This window comes from Cervus canadensis, chromosome 7 (genome assembly GCF_019320065.1).
Source record: "Cervus canadensis isolate Bull #8, Minnesota chromosome 7, ASM1932006v1, whole genome shotgun sequence".
Taxonomy (NCBI): Eukaryota; Metazoa; Chordata; class Mammalia; order Artiodactyla; family Cervidae; genus Cervus; species Cervus canadensis.
This window is the reverse complement of record NC_057392.1, coordinates 36,372,984-36,390,958: the sequence shown is the minus strand read 5'-3', so window position 1 is coordinate 36,390,958 and position 17,975 is coordinate 36,372,984. Positions and strand designations below refer to the sequence as shown.

The 17,975-nt window shown below is 34.7% G+C and overlaps 1 protein-coding gene across 25 annotated transcripts in view; it reads left to right on the top strand.

Annotated features, from left to right (window-relative positions):
• The window catches only part of ZBTB20 (zinc finger and BTB domain containing 20), an 846,256-nt gene that overhangs the window by 344,045 nt on the left and 484,236 nt on the right, over positions 1 to 17,975 (top strand). For 22 of the 25 annotated variants that reach the window (XM_043474915.1, XM_043474934.1, XM_043474916.1 and 19 more), the window contains one exon: positions 6,508 to 6,581. The exons of the other annotated variants lie outside the window; for them this stretch is intronic. The gene's annotated coding sequence lies outside the window, so the exon portion shown is untranslated. The remainder of the gene's footprint in view (positions 1 to 6,507; positions 6,582 to 17,975) is intronic. 25 annotated transcript variants of the gene reach the window in all.

Here is a 17,975-nt window from a genome sequence, read left to right as displayed (position 1 = left end):
CTAGCAACAAGCAATGAAATTAAGAAAACAATTCTATTCACAAGAATAGAAAAAGAATCAAAAAGAATAAACGCATTTTTATAAAAACTGACAACCTGATCCTAAAGTTCATGTGAAAATGCAAAGGACTCAGAACAATAAAAATAATTTTGAAAAGGAGAACAAAGTTAGATAACTTAAACTTCCAGGTTTTAAAAACTTTTTTATAAAAACTGTAATGTGGAAGAACATACAGTACTGTAATTGTAAGTAATTTTATTGTGTAAAATATAAATAATATAATTATATAAATAATATAAATATAAATTATAAATTATATAATTTATATATTATATAAATTATTATAATATATTATATATAATATATAAATATTATATAAATTATTATAATATATTATATATAATATATAAATATTATATAAATTATATAATAAATATAAATATAAATAAATATCCATGGAGCTAAGACTATACAAAAATTTTTTAAAAAATTAGATTTCTACCTCACACCATACACAAAGATTAGCTCAAAATAGATCATGGATCTAAATGCAAGAGCTAAAACTATAAGACTTCTATAAAGAAATGAGAAAATCTTCATGACCTTATGGTACACAGAGTTTTATATCTGACCCTAAAAGCATGATACAAAAAAGAAAAAAGTTTAGTAATTTGGATCTCATCAAAATTAAAAACTCTTGCACTTCAAAGGATTCCACTAAAGTGAAAATACTGGGAGAAAATTTATGCTCTACAAATATATATATAATAAAATATTTTTAAATTTCATAATACATAAAGAATTCTTCAATCATAAAAAAACAACCCAATGAAGAAATTGGACAAAATATTTGAATAGATATTTCACCAAAAAATATATAACGATGTCTAATAAGCACATTAAAAGATGTTCAATGTCATTAATCTTCAAGGAAACGTAAATTAAAACTGAAGTGAGATACTACTTTATACCAACTGTTGTGGCTATAGTAAAAAGACAGGCAGGGTAACAAATGCTGGTGAAGAGAGAAACAAACTGGAACCCTCATAGGTTGCTGGTCAGAATTTAAAATGGTACAGCCTCTTTAGAAAATAACTTGATATCTTAAAAGTTAAATAAACTTATTTTTCTGACCCAGCAATTCCACTTCTAGGAATCTCCCTAAGAGAAATGAAAACGTGTCCACAGTGAGGCATACATATGCAAATGCACATAGCAGCATTATTCATAATAGTAAAAAATTGGAAGAAATCCACATGTCCATCAACTGATGAATGGATTAACAAAATGTCATATATTCATACAAAGGCATACTATTCATACATGAAATGGAAGAGATTATTGCTATATGCTTTGTACCTGTGTGTTCAATCACTCAGTCGTATCTGACTCTTTGCAAGCCCATGGACTGCAGACTGCCAGGCTCCTCTATCCATGGAATTTTCTAGGCAAGAATACTGGAGTAAGTTGCCATTTCCTGTTTCAGGGGATCTTCTCGAACCAGGGATCAAACCCCCGTGCCGCCTTCATTGGCAGGCAGATTCTTCACCACTGTGCCACCTGGGAAGTCCCACTATATACCACAGCATGTATCAATCTGAAAAACATTATGATAAGAGAAAAAAAAAGCCAAATGCAAGAAACCACATATTGTGTGATTGCATTTATAAGAAATGGTCAGAAAATGTAAATATTTGGAGACAGAAAGCAGATTAGTTGTCTGGGACTGGGACTAATAGTGGGAATTGACTGCCCAAGAACATGAAGGATCTTTTTTGGAGTGACAAAAATGTTCTAACACTGAATTGTGGTGATGATAGTGGAACTCTAAATTTACTTAAAATCATTAAATTTTACACTTACAAGGATGAATTTTATTGCATAATCATACTTCAATAAACTTGAAGAAATTATGCTTATTAAAACTAAAGAAAGTGATACCTGGCAGATACTCCTTTAACCAAATGACCAAGATTAACATCCCTAGTGATAAGTCATGTGGATATCAGAGACCCCGTGACATAATGTTAACAGAAGAGCACTTCATTCTTTTGCATTCTCTAAAACTGTAACCCCAGTCTAATTATGAGGAGTGAAGTGAAAGTCTCTCAGTCGTGTCTAACTCTGCAACCCCATGGACTGTGTAGTCCATGGAATTCTCCAGGCCAGAATACTGGAGTGGGTAGCCTTTCCCTTCTCCAGGGGATCTTCCCAACCCAGAGATCGAACCCAGGGTCTCTCCCACATTGTGGGAAAATTCTTTACCAGCTGAGCCACAAGGGAAGCACAATTATGAGGAAACATCAGACAAATCCAAACTGAGGACCATTTCACAAAATATCTGACCACTCCTCTTCAAAACTATCAAGGTCCTGAAGAACAGGAAAAAACTGAGAAATTGTTACAGATCAGAGGAGATTTTAGAGAAGAGCATTATGGCAGCCCACTCCAATTATTCTTGCTTGGAGAATCTGAATGATGGGCTACAGTCCATAGGGTCACAAAGAGTCAGACACAACTGAAGCGATTTAGCATGCAGAGGAGATTTAGGATAAAAGATAACTAAATGCAGTGTGGTATCATGGATTAGATCCTTGAAAGAGACAAAATATATTAGTGGAAAAGCTGGTGACATCTGAATAAAGTCTGTAGTTTAGGTAATAGTATTGTATCAATGTTAATTTCTTACCTTGGTTATGTAAAATGTTAAAGTTAAGAGAACATAGTGAAGGAAATATGAGAATTCTTTGAGCTACCTTTGCAACTTTTCCATATATGTGAAATTACTTCAAAATTAAAAGTTAAAATGTTTAAAAGAAATGGGAAATTTATAGGTTAAAGGGGAATTGTGATTCAAATGTAATGTGCAGATATTGTTCAGATCTTAATTCAAACTAGTCAGCTGTTAAAAAAGATAGTCAATCATTTAACAGAATATTAATATTAATTACTATTATTTTTGATGTGGTATAATGGTGGTGTGATTTTTTTTAGCCATTCTTTTTAAATAATATATACTAACATATTAATAGATGGAATAATATGACATCTGGGATTGTCTTTAAAATGATCTGGTGGAAGAAAAAGTTGGTTAGAGCATAGATGAAGTAAACACTGACCTCGGGTAATAAATACATAGGAGTTCTTTTCTTTTGGGGAGAGGGGAGTCCTATTTTACTATACTCTCTACTCTTGCATATGTTTGAATTTTTTCACAATAAATTTTTAAGTGAAAAGGAAACAAAGACTAAGAGAAATAATCAAATATTGTCATTTGGTCTCATGCTGACCACAGGCAAGTATGGTCATAGAGAGGTGAGTGAGCTCTCTAAAACAATCCGATCAGGTGCTGAAGAATTGGGAGAGCATTAAGAGAACTGCCTGGATGAGCATAGACTTCCTAAATTGGAGTGGTTTGTAGCTCTTTCCTTGAAGTTCTGTGACCTGGTGAAATATAAAACCCCTACCTAAGTGAGGATTTTAAAAAGTAGAGTGTAGTCAGAAGCAGTCCTTTTTTTCTTAGTCATTACTAAGATCTATAGTTCTTCACCCCTCTTAAGTTTATTATTGTCTGGGGCTTTGTTTTTTGGCCTTGTGACTTACGATGGGTTACTGTAATATAATGCATTTGCTCCTTCTCTGGAAAGACATTCAGAATCTTTAACTAGTGCAGAATGTACAACTTTCTTTGCTAAAGGGTCTCTGCCAAGAGAAGCATTCTTACGGGCTTTGTAATTTGCATTGATTACTGAGTTGTTTACCAGTGCATCACTGGGTATTGACTGTATTCTATAAAGCCTGGCAAGATTCTATCTTGATTAAAGAAGCCTGACATTGGTGGTCAATTTTAATAATAACTAAGTTCTGGATAACTTGAAAAATTTTTAACAGATTTTGGAACTTGAAATGTCAAGAGCAAGCTATTCTAATTGATGACACATACTCCGGAAATCTAGTATTTTAAAGGTGGATTCAGTGTATAGTACTGAACTTGACAAAAATAGAAGTTGAAAAGTAGACAATAGTGCCAAAAATAAGATCCTAGTCTTAACTTCTCTGCTCCTTAATCTAATCTGGCATGCCTTCAGAATATTTCACTTTCTTGATGACCAATCTTCCAGTTTTTAACCAATACTTAACCCCACTGCATAGTAGCAGCGTTAATGATTTCTCATGAGGCTGATATGAATAGGAACCGTATTCGTATCAAAGACAACTGGTCCCACTTCCAGGTCCATCTTTGGGCCAAGATACGTAGTCGCCAACAGTGAGTTGGCGACTGTATTTTTTGAGTCCTGGCGCAAAGTAAGATCCATCTGTTTTGCCCAGCCGTTTGCTTGAGTGCCACAAAATGGTCCTGTTATTAGTCTTATTTGCAGTCCTATTTAAGGTTAGGGGATAACATAAATAAACTTCAGTCCTCCTTATGATGAATGTAGCATGGGAATTAAAAGTGGTGGTGGTGGTAGTGGTAAGTGATGTTGCGTCTCTCTTCTCTCAATTGCTCTGTTTTCTTTGGATTGGAAAACAGACATTTAAGAATGAGTTTGTCATCTGGAAGGATAGTTGTGACCAAGTTTCCCTCAACAGGATACAAGATGTTATTTTTGAGCTTCATTACCCACACCAAGCGGGGAAAAAAGAGAAAGGGAAAAAATAAATAAGGAGGAAAGTGAAAGTAAGGAATAAATAGGCAGAGACAGAGAAGGGAAAAGAAAGGTCAAAGAGGAGAAAGAGGAATGACATGAGAAGAGGAGAATGTAACTTAGTAGACTTTCTATTCATAGAAAATGCTTTATTGTTTTGAACTGAGTTCAATTCACTCAACATCTGGTGAATTAAGGAAAAGGAAATCTGACATTAAATTGAACTGCGAGTTGTCAGTTAGTTTATACATAAATATGCAGTCTCGTTGCCATCACCTTTTCTTATCTAGACAGTGAATCAGTTTCACTAACCACATGTGATCAGTGAGTAGAACAGTATCAATTGGTGATTCAGATTTATATACAGATAGGCAGCTCTTATATTTCTGAATCATTTATTAGGGATTATTGTTATTTCGACATTATTTCTGAGCATGAGTTATTTTTGTCAGCTTCTTCTATGAATGTTTTGTTGCCTTATAAGGAAATATGTGCACTCCCCTCCTCATAGTCAGTTGTCCCTGGTGACGCCTCCATAATTTCTGTCTTTACACTGGTGGATTTTTAGTCCAATTCAGGCATGTGAGAAGCAGGGGAAAAGTTTAGTTAGTCAGTGATTTTTTTATTTTTTATTTTTGTGTATCCATTCATGGATAGATCTAGTGAATTTGAACCAGTTTGAAATTACAACCTGTATGTATCAAATAGACACAATACACAAAATATTCTTTTATATAATCCAAGGGAAAAAGAAAGTAGAACTCACAAGTAAGAAATAGATACATTTTCTAAAAATAGATGCAGTTTCAAGGCTGACTTATGATTATGCTCTTATATGTGGAGATGTTAAAATATTACCTTGCATTAATATGAAGATGGACATAAACATACCACATTTAGTGCTACAAATATATAAAAAATGGACTGCCATGATGTAAAGTAAAAGATAATTGTGTTATCTCCTTTTTATACTAAAAAATCTATGTTTTTCTAAACCTGTTGTATCAGTTATTTGAAGCTAAAAATAAGGATGACTTAATCCTGTCTTTTTTTTAACTATTATTTATAGGTGATCTTGTATGAAAAAATAAAGGATTAAAAAAATTAATATGACATTTTAAGCCCAGATAGTTATTAAATACTTTTATCTTAATGCCTGGACTCAATTCAAAAATTAAAAATACATATTTTAAAAGATGCATTTATGGTTATTTAAACCAAATGGGGTAGTTTAAACCCTGATGGTCTTTCCATGTTGCTTCAAACGACAGTGCTTCATACAATAAGCTATATAGTATTATGTGATCTGGAGTGCACTAAACCCTTAATACCTTGCAATGGGCATTTGTATTGCTAAATATGTTTCTTTGCCTTTGCTTCACCATTTGCCCCTCAGTCATTTGAAAGTAGTGGGTCTAATGTTATTTTCCAATTTTATTTGAAGTTGTAATTTCCCTTTAATATGTGTATTCAGACTGTAGATTTTCTTCTTTATTCTCTGAAATAACCTTGTATGTAATCTTGAAGCTTTGAAATTGTTTAGGTTTTTTTTTTTTTAATCACAATATAGGTAAAATTTAGAAACACTGACTTTCTAGTCATATCATTATGAAGTCCTTAACATGGAGGCATATTTTGTTTTTCAGAATTGCTTTTTTCCCTCTTTAGATCCTTTTCTTTTCATTAAAAAACTACTCTGGGAAGAGGGGTTTTTTTTTTTTTTTTTCCTTAACAGAAAAAAAAGCTACGCTTGACTGATAATGCATTGCTTTGGATGGTGAAACATTATGAAAGTTTAATTTTTAATTAAATCTGAAATACCAATTATAACTGAAAGAGATTTTAACCTGTTTCTTTTCAGACTGCCTGAAGTTACATTTAGAGACTGAAATCACTGCACCTTAAAAACAAAAGATTGAGCTGCACTGCATTCCTGTGAGTGAAAGCTTCCTCTACCTTCCCCTGTGTTTTTGTGACCCACTCAAAAAGGGACAAAAATAGTGGTCACATAGTAACCAGACATGAGTAAGAAATTTGAATATCCCTGAAGAAATACATGTTTAAATGATTTCCTTCTTTAAAAAAAGAAAATTTGTAGTGCTCAATATTCAGTATGTCTTTTTTATCCAACCTAAATTGTGAATCCTTGCTCTTGGCTGGTTTGAACTGCGTTCGGGAGGGTGTCACCCACTGTGCATCAGCACGGTGACACACACCCTGTCAGGAAGGATTCTTACATTTTGGTACAAGTCTCTTTGAAAGCAACAGATTTCTACTGGAATCAAAGTAGACTCTGTCCCTCCTTTGTGATGTCATTAGAAATTTTTAGCCTTTGTGTCAGTGTAAATGGAGAGAAAGAAAGTTCATGATGACATCACAAGATTCTGTTGCCTTGAGGACTTTGGGCAAAACTAAGTAAAATGCATAATTCCCTTGTGTGCGTGTGTTCCCCATTCTGCTATGAAGCAGTCAAAATAGCACATCTTATGTCTTCCCGTGAGCTACAAGGCTGTCTCTCAGAGCCCCATTGTTCCATAAATGCATGTCAGAGTCTACCACAGTCTGGTCTACCCTTATTTAGCTGCTGTTTTGTCAATGTACTTGGAAGAACAATTAACATTTGGGATTTCAATGTCTGAATAACAGGCAGTGAATAGAACCCAAGCATATAAAAGATTCAGACGCCCAGGGTAAGAAAACAGAAGCTTATAGTTGATGGGGGGAAAGGAAAGACACTTTAATGCCTCACTCAGAGGTTATGAAATACTACAAGGAAATTCAATGTGATAATTTTTTAAATTTTAGATCAAAATATATATTTTGGTATTGAAATCCAGCAGGTTATGATGTCTTCGTAAGTTTCCATTTAATGTGCTATAAGGTCTTTTGCTAGAGAGTCTTAAAACACTTAAACAGCATTCATCCCCTTGTGTCATTGTTGGAATGCCAAATGTAGGGTGTATTGCATTGTGATTTTCAGAGTGTAACAGTGCCTTTAGACAGAGTATACTAAAGGTGATTCAGATGACTTCTTCCATTTTCACTTTGGTTTACATCACTCTTTCATTATCAACTACAGTTCTCATATGTTTACTGTAGACAGTTCTGACATCGCTTAAACATCCCTGCCTATTGTCTACATTTTTGCTAGGTCCATTTTTTTTGGAAACATGATGCATGGACAGAACAAGATCACCTCACTGTCAGGGTATCTGGTGAACTGGAGGGAACTTTGGCAGCTTATATTAATGTATGTTGTCCACTGAGCACAGTGCCTGGGTGATATGAATGAAAAATGATGGTTATTGTTATTTTTGTCATAACTACAAGAGTCAGGAACTATAGATGGTAAGCTCTTTAAAATCAGGGTCTATTTCTTATTCATTTTTGTATCCCCAGTGCTTGGCATAGTAATAGTAATCAAGAAATAGCTATTGTTATTAGTACAATTAGGAAATTTAAGTCAGAACTTTAGGATTTATTCATTCAAAAATTATTTATTGTGAAGATGTGTTGAATGAAGTTTTTGACAGTGAAAAAAATAATTATAAAGGAATTTGTCAAAGACAAACCTATTATTCACCATATAACATTAGACATCAGTTTCCTAGCCCTTGTCTTTTTTGACTTTATGCTTCCTTCTCCCGACCAGAATGAGAAGTGCCCATTCAAACCATATCGTTTTTGTCTGTGAAGTGGTCTTCACTAGTTTTCCATCTAGTTGTGTCTTACATCTCATATACTGAAGTCATCTCCAAAGATAAATCTATCTGACTCTAGGATGGATGGTGCTGTGTACCTGTGTGTCTATGTAGTAGATTGTGCTTCAAGAAAATGGGGCAAGTGGTACAAAAGATATTGGGTCAAGAGACCAGAGATTTGGGAAGTTGCCATTAGAAACTCCTACTTTCAGTGCATTGAGAGCCAGAACCAATTTCTCAACACAAATAAGATGACAGCATTCCTTAGAACTCAGAACCATTTGACCCCTTGTAAGTTTAGCTTCCTGGTTTCTTTTTTTTTTTTTTGGCTTGTTTTGCTTTGTTTTTAACATAAAGTTATCTGCCCCCCAACACCAATTTTAATTTATTTCTAAAAGGGGTTCCTTCATTTTTATTAAATTAGCTTCTGGTGATGCAAATGAAGGCTCTCATAAAACCTGGCCTCTGAGGCAAAGCTAAAATGATAAAATTTAAGCTTCATGAATTGTACTGTTATCATGTGGAATAATGTTTAGGGACATCAAAGAACTTTATAAACACATTTCGTATTTTTTAAGATTGAAAGATTGAGGTGAAAGGGATTTAAGGGCAAAGCATCATCAAAAATTACAGGTAGAAAGTATATAAGAAATAAAAAGTCCAGTCATCTCATTTTGAAATAAGTAAATTGAGGCCCAGGGTAGGGCATGCAGGTTACCCAAATGATACTGACTACCAATGCAAATCATCCTCAGACATCTAGGACTGAGAGTAAAGCCAGTTTTAGACTCTGAGTCTTTGATCTTTCTTCTACACTCAGAGTCTGAGCTGTGTTTGCTGAGGAACAAACTGTCTTAGGCTTATCTTATGAGACCCACTTAATTGTGGTGCCCTCTTCCAGCTAGTCCAAAATTCATATATAAACAGCATTATGGTACATTTTGATATTATGCCTCTGGTTGTACATTGAGTCACATAGAGGTAAAATTATGTCATATAGAGGCAGTTAAATTTATTGATTTAATATTCTTTATGATGATTTATGGGGCTTCCCAGGTGGCACGAGTGGTAAAGAAACCATCTGCCAGTGCAGGAGACATAAGAGACATGGGTTTGATCCCTGGGTTGGGAAGATCCCCTGGAGGAGAGCATGCAACCCACTCCAGTATTCTTGCCTGGAGAATCCCCTGGACAAAGGAGCCTGGTAGGCTACAGCCCGTAGGTTTGCGCAGAGTCAGACACGACTGAAGCAACAGCACGCATGCGTGATGATTTACAAAGCAGACAGAGGCCATTAGAAACCTCAGTAGTCTAATTGGACTTACAGGCAAGATAAACCCGGTAATCTGAATAGAGCCATTGTGACATGGACTTCAGACTTCCCAAGAGGGTGCATCATGCCTGGTGTCAGACTGTCATTGTTGCCAAGGGTCATTTCCATCAGAGAAAAGTTTTTTGGATCTGAAAAAATTGAAATAAACTGCAATAATTTAAAATGAATTACTTGCTCTAGTAATTTATTTCAGGTTTCCTTTATTGGATTCTGTCATTTAGCAATCCAAAGAGACCAATGTAGGAACTTTTTTATTATTTTACCCAGAGCTAAATCCTGGGTAGTTTCTTTCTCAAAGGTATTTGTCTCCTCCAGAACTTCCCACTTCCCACCATGAAGAAACTCAAGTCACTGTGGACAAAAAATTGGTGGCCTAAGTCTTTGTGTCCCAAACAAGGAGACATTGTTCTGCCTTAAAACATTTTATGGAAGCTTTGGCATATAAAGAAGGGAAAATTAGAGAATGAGGATGCCAGAGCAAGGCCTTAGATGTAGGTACCCATCAAAGTTTCTCCTCAGACCTCTTCCCTCTTTTTTCTATAATAATGAATTAAAACTTATTCTATGCCTCTTATGAGCAATTAATTTTACCAGAATATATAGATAAATAATGCCTATTTTCTATTATCAAGGAGTTCATAATCTAGTTGGACAACAAATACATCTTTCTTATAGATAAAATATTTTATGGATATAGTAGAGGAAGTAAATGGTTATCACTTCTTCTGGGCCATCAAGAAATAATATAATATTAATAAACAGTCTAAGCAGAGGGGAATTGAAGAAAGAATGGTAGTGGTGTGATCTGATTATAGAATGGGGCTTCCCTGGTATCTCAGATGGACTATGCAATGCTGGTTGGGGCCAGTGTTCCCGAAGTATAGGTTGCAACTCATTCGTAGGTCATGAAATCTGTTTAGATGCTCACAGTCAGCATGCTTTTAAGAACTAGAATCAAAGAAAAAAGTGTATAAAAATAGGGTGTTTCAAATTTTTAAGATAACAGATTGAAAAATAAATATCTTACTGGGAATCATGCTATCAAAATATGAAAGCAGATATGAAATACTCAGCTGGTAAAATCCTAACTAAGGGATATTATTTCCCCCTTATTTTCACAAATGAGAATGTAGAAGAAATAAGCAGTTTGTCCCAGGTCATACACAAGGCAAATAGTTGAGATAGGATGTGAATATGTCTGTCAAACACCCCATGCATACTTTTCCCATGATTTGACACTTTTTCAGGGTTGTGTGACTTCATTTATTTCACTGTTGATACCTCACATGTTTGTATCTTAAATCTCAAATTATAGCCCTATATTTCCAATTTCCTTGTTTAAATCTTCAACTAGGTATCACACCACTTTCTCAGAATCACTATATCAAAATTGTAATTATCTTCCTAGTTAAAAAATCCTCCTTTTGACTATACTGATATTTTTTAACCCCAATTGTCAAGGTCATCTTGACTCAAAATATCTCACTCTTGCCTCTTCTATCCCCCTATGTATCCAATAAATGGCCAATATTTCTCCTTTTCTTGGTACCTCTGTCCTCGTCAAGTTTTCATCTTCTCTTATTGTACTAATCTCTTAGTTGGGAGAAGCAGAGGGAAGGGAGATCTGTTCATCCTAAATACTGTTCCTCCATTGGGTTTCATGAAGCAGGAGCCCTAAGATATTGTCACTTTTTTTCAGACAAAACTTTAATATTCTATATTAATTACCAAACAATTCCTAACCAATATTCCTGAACACTCTAAAATCTAATTTTATCTCCATTGTTTACTTACTTTTATGATTTAATATACTGTACTCTTAGGCCAAATTTCCTCACCCACATCTGTTAGTGTTGTTTGAAATGTTCATCATTCTGTATTTCCATATGCAAATCTAACACATCCTTCCTGGCTACTTTAAGTGCTATTTATTTTTATGAAACCTTCTTTCCCTGACCTAGCCAGAAATAATATACTCTCCCCTATCTAGCAAACTAACTTAGCACATGTAGTAGCCCTGCCAACAGTTTCATTTTGGACTTCCAGTCTTTAAAATTGTGAGAGATGTATATGTTTTAAGCTAACAAGTTGGGCTTCCTGGTGGCTCAGATGGCAAAGAATAATTTCTTACCAAAGCCTAAAAATCTAGTGCATCACCCACCTACACTTTTTTTGAGACTTGAGTTACTTTCTATATTTTTAAACAATATTTATGGACATGTCTTATTTTTTTTACTAGAAAGCAAATTCTTAGGGTTAGAGTCCATATTAACTGGTATTTCTCAACCCTGTAGAATCTACCGCAATAGAATCATTAATTCAGTATTCAACCATGCCAAATAGTGAGAATATAGAAATGATCCCTTAGGATCTCATGAAATTTATAGTCTTCTAAGGAAATCAAACATTAAATAAGTAAACAAATAATTATAAAATTAAAAATTGTAGTCCATGAGAAGAGCTAATAGGTATGCAAGACAAGAATGGGTGGAGAAAATCTATTATACTTTCCATTGGGTGCTCAGGAAAGAATTCTTAGAGAAAGTCGTTTAAGTTGAGACTTTGAAAGACAGAATCAGCCAGGTGAAAAATTTGGGGTGGGGATGGAAGCATGAGAGGGGAAAAAGTTCCAGGCAGCACAGCATGGACAAAGCCCTGAGGCAAGGGCAAACTGTGAATTCAAGGAAATAAACAAGATTCCAGAGTAGCTAAAGCAAAAGGAGGAAAAGAGGAGAGTAACTGGAGGTGAGGTCAGAGGAGTAGCCAGGGTGGGGAATTTGGATTTTATTCTGAATACACTGGAAAAGCACATAGTAGACATGCAAAATAAGTGAGTAGATGGATAAATAAATATTAATTAAAGAATAGCTTAAGAATAGAGCAAGATGAAGACAATTCAAAGGTACTTTGTAAACATAAGCTGATAGATCTATATATTTGTTTTAAAGCCTTACTGAAAGTTTACTTCTGAATTTGAGGAGGGCTTGGACTTTTGAAACAGAGGTCTACTAGTTCACAACATGTTCCCCATCTACATAACCAAAATAGTCTCTGACAACCTTCTAAGATAAGGTCAAGTTAATTTTATTTCCTTTCTAGTTAATAATTGTTAAAATTCTGTTGCTGGTTAATGAATCTCTTATTTTTGTTTATTTTTAAGTGCCCATTCTGTAATGTAGAAATGAGTACCAAAAAAAGTGTTTTACTCTTAGAATGTATTTTTAACTTTTAAACCTTAAGCTTATTTTTAATTTTAGTGAATTTTATCATGTGCAATGGCCAGGGGCCTGGAGGCATAAAAAGCCTTGAAAATAAATGCTCATTTTCCTCATTAATGCTACCTATATTATGACTAAATTTCTGGATTAGAAACAAGCCAAACTGTCTTAAAGTATGATGCATTAATATTCTGGAATGCCACTAAATCAAAAGAGAGATATTGGTTTGTTTGCAAAGTAATGGAAATTATCCCCTTTTGCAATTAAAGAAGAAATAGAGTAGAGAGAATGTGAAAATTAAACCATAGAGAACTAGGTTAAGCTCTAAATCTATGAGTACTTATCCACTGTAACTCAGTCAAAAGACACTAGAATCTTAAAATATTGTGTCTACAGAGAATTTTAGGAATTATTTATTCCACTCTCCTCATTTTGGAGATGAATGTAATTTAGGCCTAGAATTCCTGTTCAAGTTGTACAGTTAAACATTTAATGGCAGGGCTGGAACTCTAATTCTTAAGAGCCAGATTATCTCAGCCAAACCAGCTAATCTATGATCAAAGCCCCTATTGTAACCCTTTCAAGGTCTTGGGTGGAAAAAGGAATATTAAGTATAGGAGATGAGTCTACAGACAAGTTTTAATTAATAAAAATCTGAACAATAAGTATTACTCACAATCTGTTTACTTAATGTACCAGATGCTTTATATAAATTGTCTTTAATCCTCACTACCATGCTCAGCAACCACTCAGCAAACTCGGAATAATTTCCATTTTATAATGAGAATACTGAGATCCAGGAAGATTAAGTAACATCCCAGATTGCAAAGACAGTAAGTGAGTCTTGTATTGATGCCAGACCTAACTGATTCAAACCCTGTGCTGTCTCCTGTGTTTTTATCTGGTGCATTTTGTTATCACTTTAGGTCATGTGGTCACAGAGGTCGCTAGTTCTCTAATAGTCCAAATGTCTAAAAAATACTAGGAAGTTTTTTGAAAAAAGTTACCTTTTTCTTTAGGTAATATGCCCTCTCTGCACAAAGCTCTTTACATTTAACTCTTCCAATGTCTCAAAATAGATGCTATAACCTTTAGTTTACATTTTTAGGAAACTGAGGATCAGTGAGATTAAATAGCACTCATGTTATTATAAAAGCCGAAGCCAGGATTCAAACATAGATTTGTCCGACCCAAGTATTCTTTCCATTATTATACCCACATGCCAAGTCTTCTCTTCTCCTAGATGCTAGTCTTCTATGGTCCACATACCTCAACTCCTTATATGGCAAAGTAGAATTTAATACATGGTCTCATAGATTTCCCAAGAAAAAAGACTCTGTTGAGATGATGCTTTTATAATTAAGTTATGTTATCTTGCCTGGAAATAAATACAGAGCCCCTATATATGTTTCCATCTTTGAGAAATGAAGAGCTGGGAAAGAAAAGAGAAAATGAAAGTTGCTCAGTCATGTCTGACTCTTTGTGAGCCCATGAACTACACAGTCCATGGAATACTCCAGACCAGAATACTGGAGTGGGTAGCCTTTCCCTTCTCCAGAAGATCTTCCCAACCCAGGGATCAAACCAGGGTTTCCTGCATTGTAGGCAGATTCTTTACCAACTGAGCTATCAGGGCTGGGAAGATTGGTCAAATCCATGACATTAGTCTTTCATTTCTACATCATCTCGACTCACAGTGTGTCTGAGTCCAAGATCCCAGTCATATCAAAGACAATGGTACTACTAACTTTGATTGTCCTTGACAACCTCTTTGAAAAGAGAAAGAAATAAAATATTGTGTTGATTAGACTAATGAGAAAAAAGTGAGGTGTACATTTTCCTTCTGATGTCTAGCTTAACTGAAGCTTTATAAGCTTGATCAGAGATGTAGGTCAATGAAAGTGCACATTACTGCTACTAAAAAAAAAAAGCAAAGTAGAAGCGAAGAAGAAAACCCAAACATAGTTATCAATTGTTACTATTATTTTGTAATGACCACTGAGGACTACATTAGAAGTGAATTCCTTGTTGAAAGTAGGAGAGAGAGAGAAAGAAAGCTAGAGGAAGGGAAAGAGTAAGGGAGAGAGAGGAGAAAAGAGAATATGGATGAAGAGGAAGAGGGAGATGTTGAAACATTTGTTGATGTCACATCCTACTGCAAACATGATCCTGATTCCTTTTGTGTCAACTTTTGCAACACCAGGTATATATACCTCAATTTCTAAGGAGGTCATTTCTATTGTTGATACACTTGAACAATTATTCTAAACCTGTCACTATAGAATAGCACCAGTGTGCATAACCAGTTTATGATAGTTAAAAGCAGTGCCTGTTATAGATCTGTAGTTGTTTTTTACCCCGTTTCTTGAGTTTGACTTTCACGTCTTTTTATGTGAAAGCCCTTAGCAGTCCATTCAAGTTTTCTAAAATAACTCAGTGAAAAACATCCTTCCTGCTTCACAGAAAGGACTTTGTTTTTTTACCTCATCCTTGCTCTTTCCAATATGTGGCCAGTAGCCTTGAATGAGTAAGTATGTGAGTATACGTTTTGAATTGCTGGGTCTCCTCAGGAGAAAATTATGTTTCCTACAATATTGTAATATTTTGCTAAAAATCCAATTCTGGTTCAGTGTTTTGCTCTCAAAGGAATTTTGAATGAAGAAAATGCCTTTGTAAGAAGGAGGAAGCTTATCTAATCTCTTCAAGACTGATGAGAAGCAATCAGGAGACTTGTGACTCTTTGAAACAGTAAATTTCCAGGGAATTAGGCACACGTTTCTCAAGAACAATAAAGAGTGTTACACTTCAGGTTGCCGCACATTGACTCCAAATGCACTGCTTCATGTATCCCAAATGGCAATTTGAAAACACCATTCTTTGAATCAACTGGAAAAGGAAGGAGGCCATGCTGAACTGACATTCTTTCAGGAGGTCATGAGAAATGGAATACCAAATGAAGTCATTCTTCTGGTTAGTATCAGATTCTCAGGGTTATAAACGTCTTATGATAAAATGTCTTCAGAGATATAGGAAAATAATAGTTATTGAGTATTAGATTTAGATTTTTTATGAAGTTGTTTACATATTTGCAATTGTACCAACTTAACCATATGAAATTTGTGTAATCTTCACTACAATTTTACTGAACTATTCTTTGTTTACTTTATTTGAATGCTGTAGAACTTTATCAAATTATCAATAACCAATGTATGTCTAACATTGTTATCATTGCCATTGTTGTTACTGTGTTCTGTTTTCTTCTATGAATTAGGGCTTCCAGGAATAGCTGTGAGCCTGGGTTACACATTCAACGCTACATTTGTCTTATCTTCTTATAGAACTGGAAAGTGGGAGGGACCAACTAGATTGGTTGCTCAGATTCATCTCACCTAGAAAGCTTGTCAGCATAATTTTATTTACAAGTCCTTTTAGTAGACAGAGAAACAGTTTACATGAAAAGCTCTTTTTCTGTAAAATAAAAACTGACTCTATCATGCTATACAAGACTCTGATTTATGACATAATACCATCCACATAATCTCTGCAGTTACCACTAAGAAGGCAGCCAGTATAACTGAGAGGAAGGACCGTGGGACTGACTATCTGGAGACTTGATTCAGGCATTGTCAAACAATTTTGTCTTAAGATCATTTTCCTTATCTGTAGGGGACACTTTTCTCTATCTTACAGATATTATGCAAAGAAGTCAAATGATATATATTAAGGATTTAGAGTTCCACAGAATAAAGATAGCTCATAAATATCACGTATTACTATCACAGTAAAAGTATTAGTAGAATTATAAATCACTCTGAGGTCTCAAGAGTAAGATGCTTTATCTAAGTTCTTAGTGGTTAGAAATTAGTTTGTTTCTTGAGTTGCCATGTAGAGAAGTACTCTGTTGTTGCTAAGTACTATTCACACTTTGGAAACAATGGCTAAGAATGAATTACTAGTGATAAATTGCTTCCTTTAAAGATTTATTTTAAAAGATTTATTATTTATTTAAAGATTTATATTAAAGCATTCTTTATTATAAATTCTCTGAGCAGATTCTCTTCAAATTAAAAAATACTTTAAAACTGCTATATTTCCCACATTAGACTGATTTTATTTTTTGAGGGAAACTACCATGGATAATTTATTAATGTTCACAATCACTAAACTGGCAGCAGATAGGTATTCAGTAACTGTTTGTTGAGTATCCTGTGTAAAAATTTAGTAAGGTTTTAGTAAAATTTGCTTTAAAAAAAGAATACTGAATTAATTAATTTGACTACATGTATACCATGTGGTATATGATGATATTTAAGATTATATGTTGCTGTTCAGTCACTATACTGTGTCTGACTCCTCACGACCTCATGGACTGTAGCACACCAGGTCCTCTGTCCTCTACTATCTCCCAGAGTCTGCTCAAATTCATGTCCATTGAGTCAGTGATGTTATCTAACCATCTCATTTTCTGTCACTCCCTTCTCCTTCGGCCTTCAGTCCTTCCCAGCATTAGGGTCTTTTCCAGTAAACTGGCTCTTCACATAAGGTGGACAAAGTACTAGAGCCTCAGCTTCAGCATCAGTCCTTCTAATGCATATTCACTGTTGATTTAATTTAGGATTGACTGGTTTGATCTCTGTACTAACCAAGGGACTCTCAAAAGTCTTCTCCAGCACCACAATTTTTTTTTTCCATTTATTTTTATTAGTTGGAGGCTAATTACTTTACAATATTGTAGTGGTTTTTGCCATACATTGATATGAATCAGCCATGTATTTACATGTGTTCCCCATCCTGAACCCCCTCACACCTCCCTCCCGATCCCATCCCTCTGGGTCATCCCAGTGCACCAGACCCAAGCACTTGATTCATGCATCAAACCTGGATTGGCGATCTGTTTCACACTTGATAATATACGTTTTGATGTTGTTCTTTCAGATTTCCCACCCTCGCCTTCTCCCATAGAGTCCAAAAGTCTGTCTGTACATCTGTGTCTCTTTTTCTGTCTTGCATATAGGGTTATCGTTACCATCTTTCTAAATTCCATATATATGTGTTAGTATACTGTATTGGTCTTCAT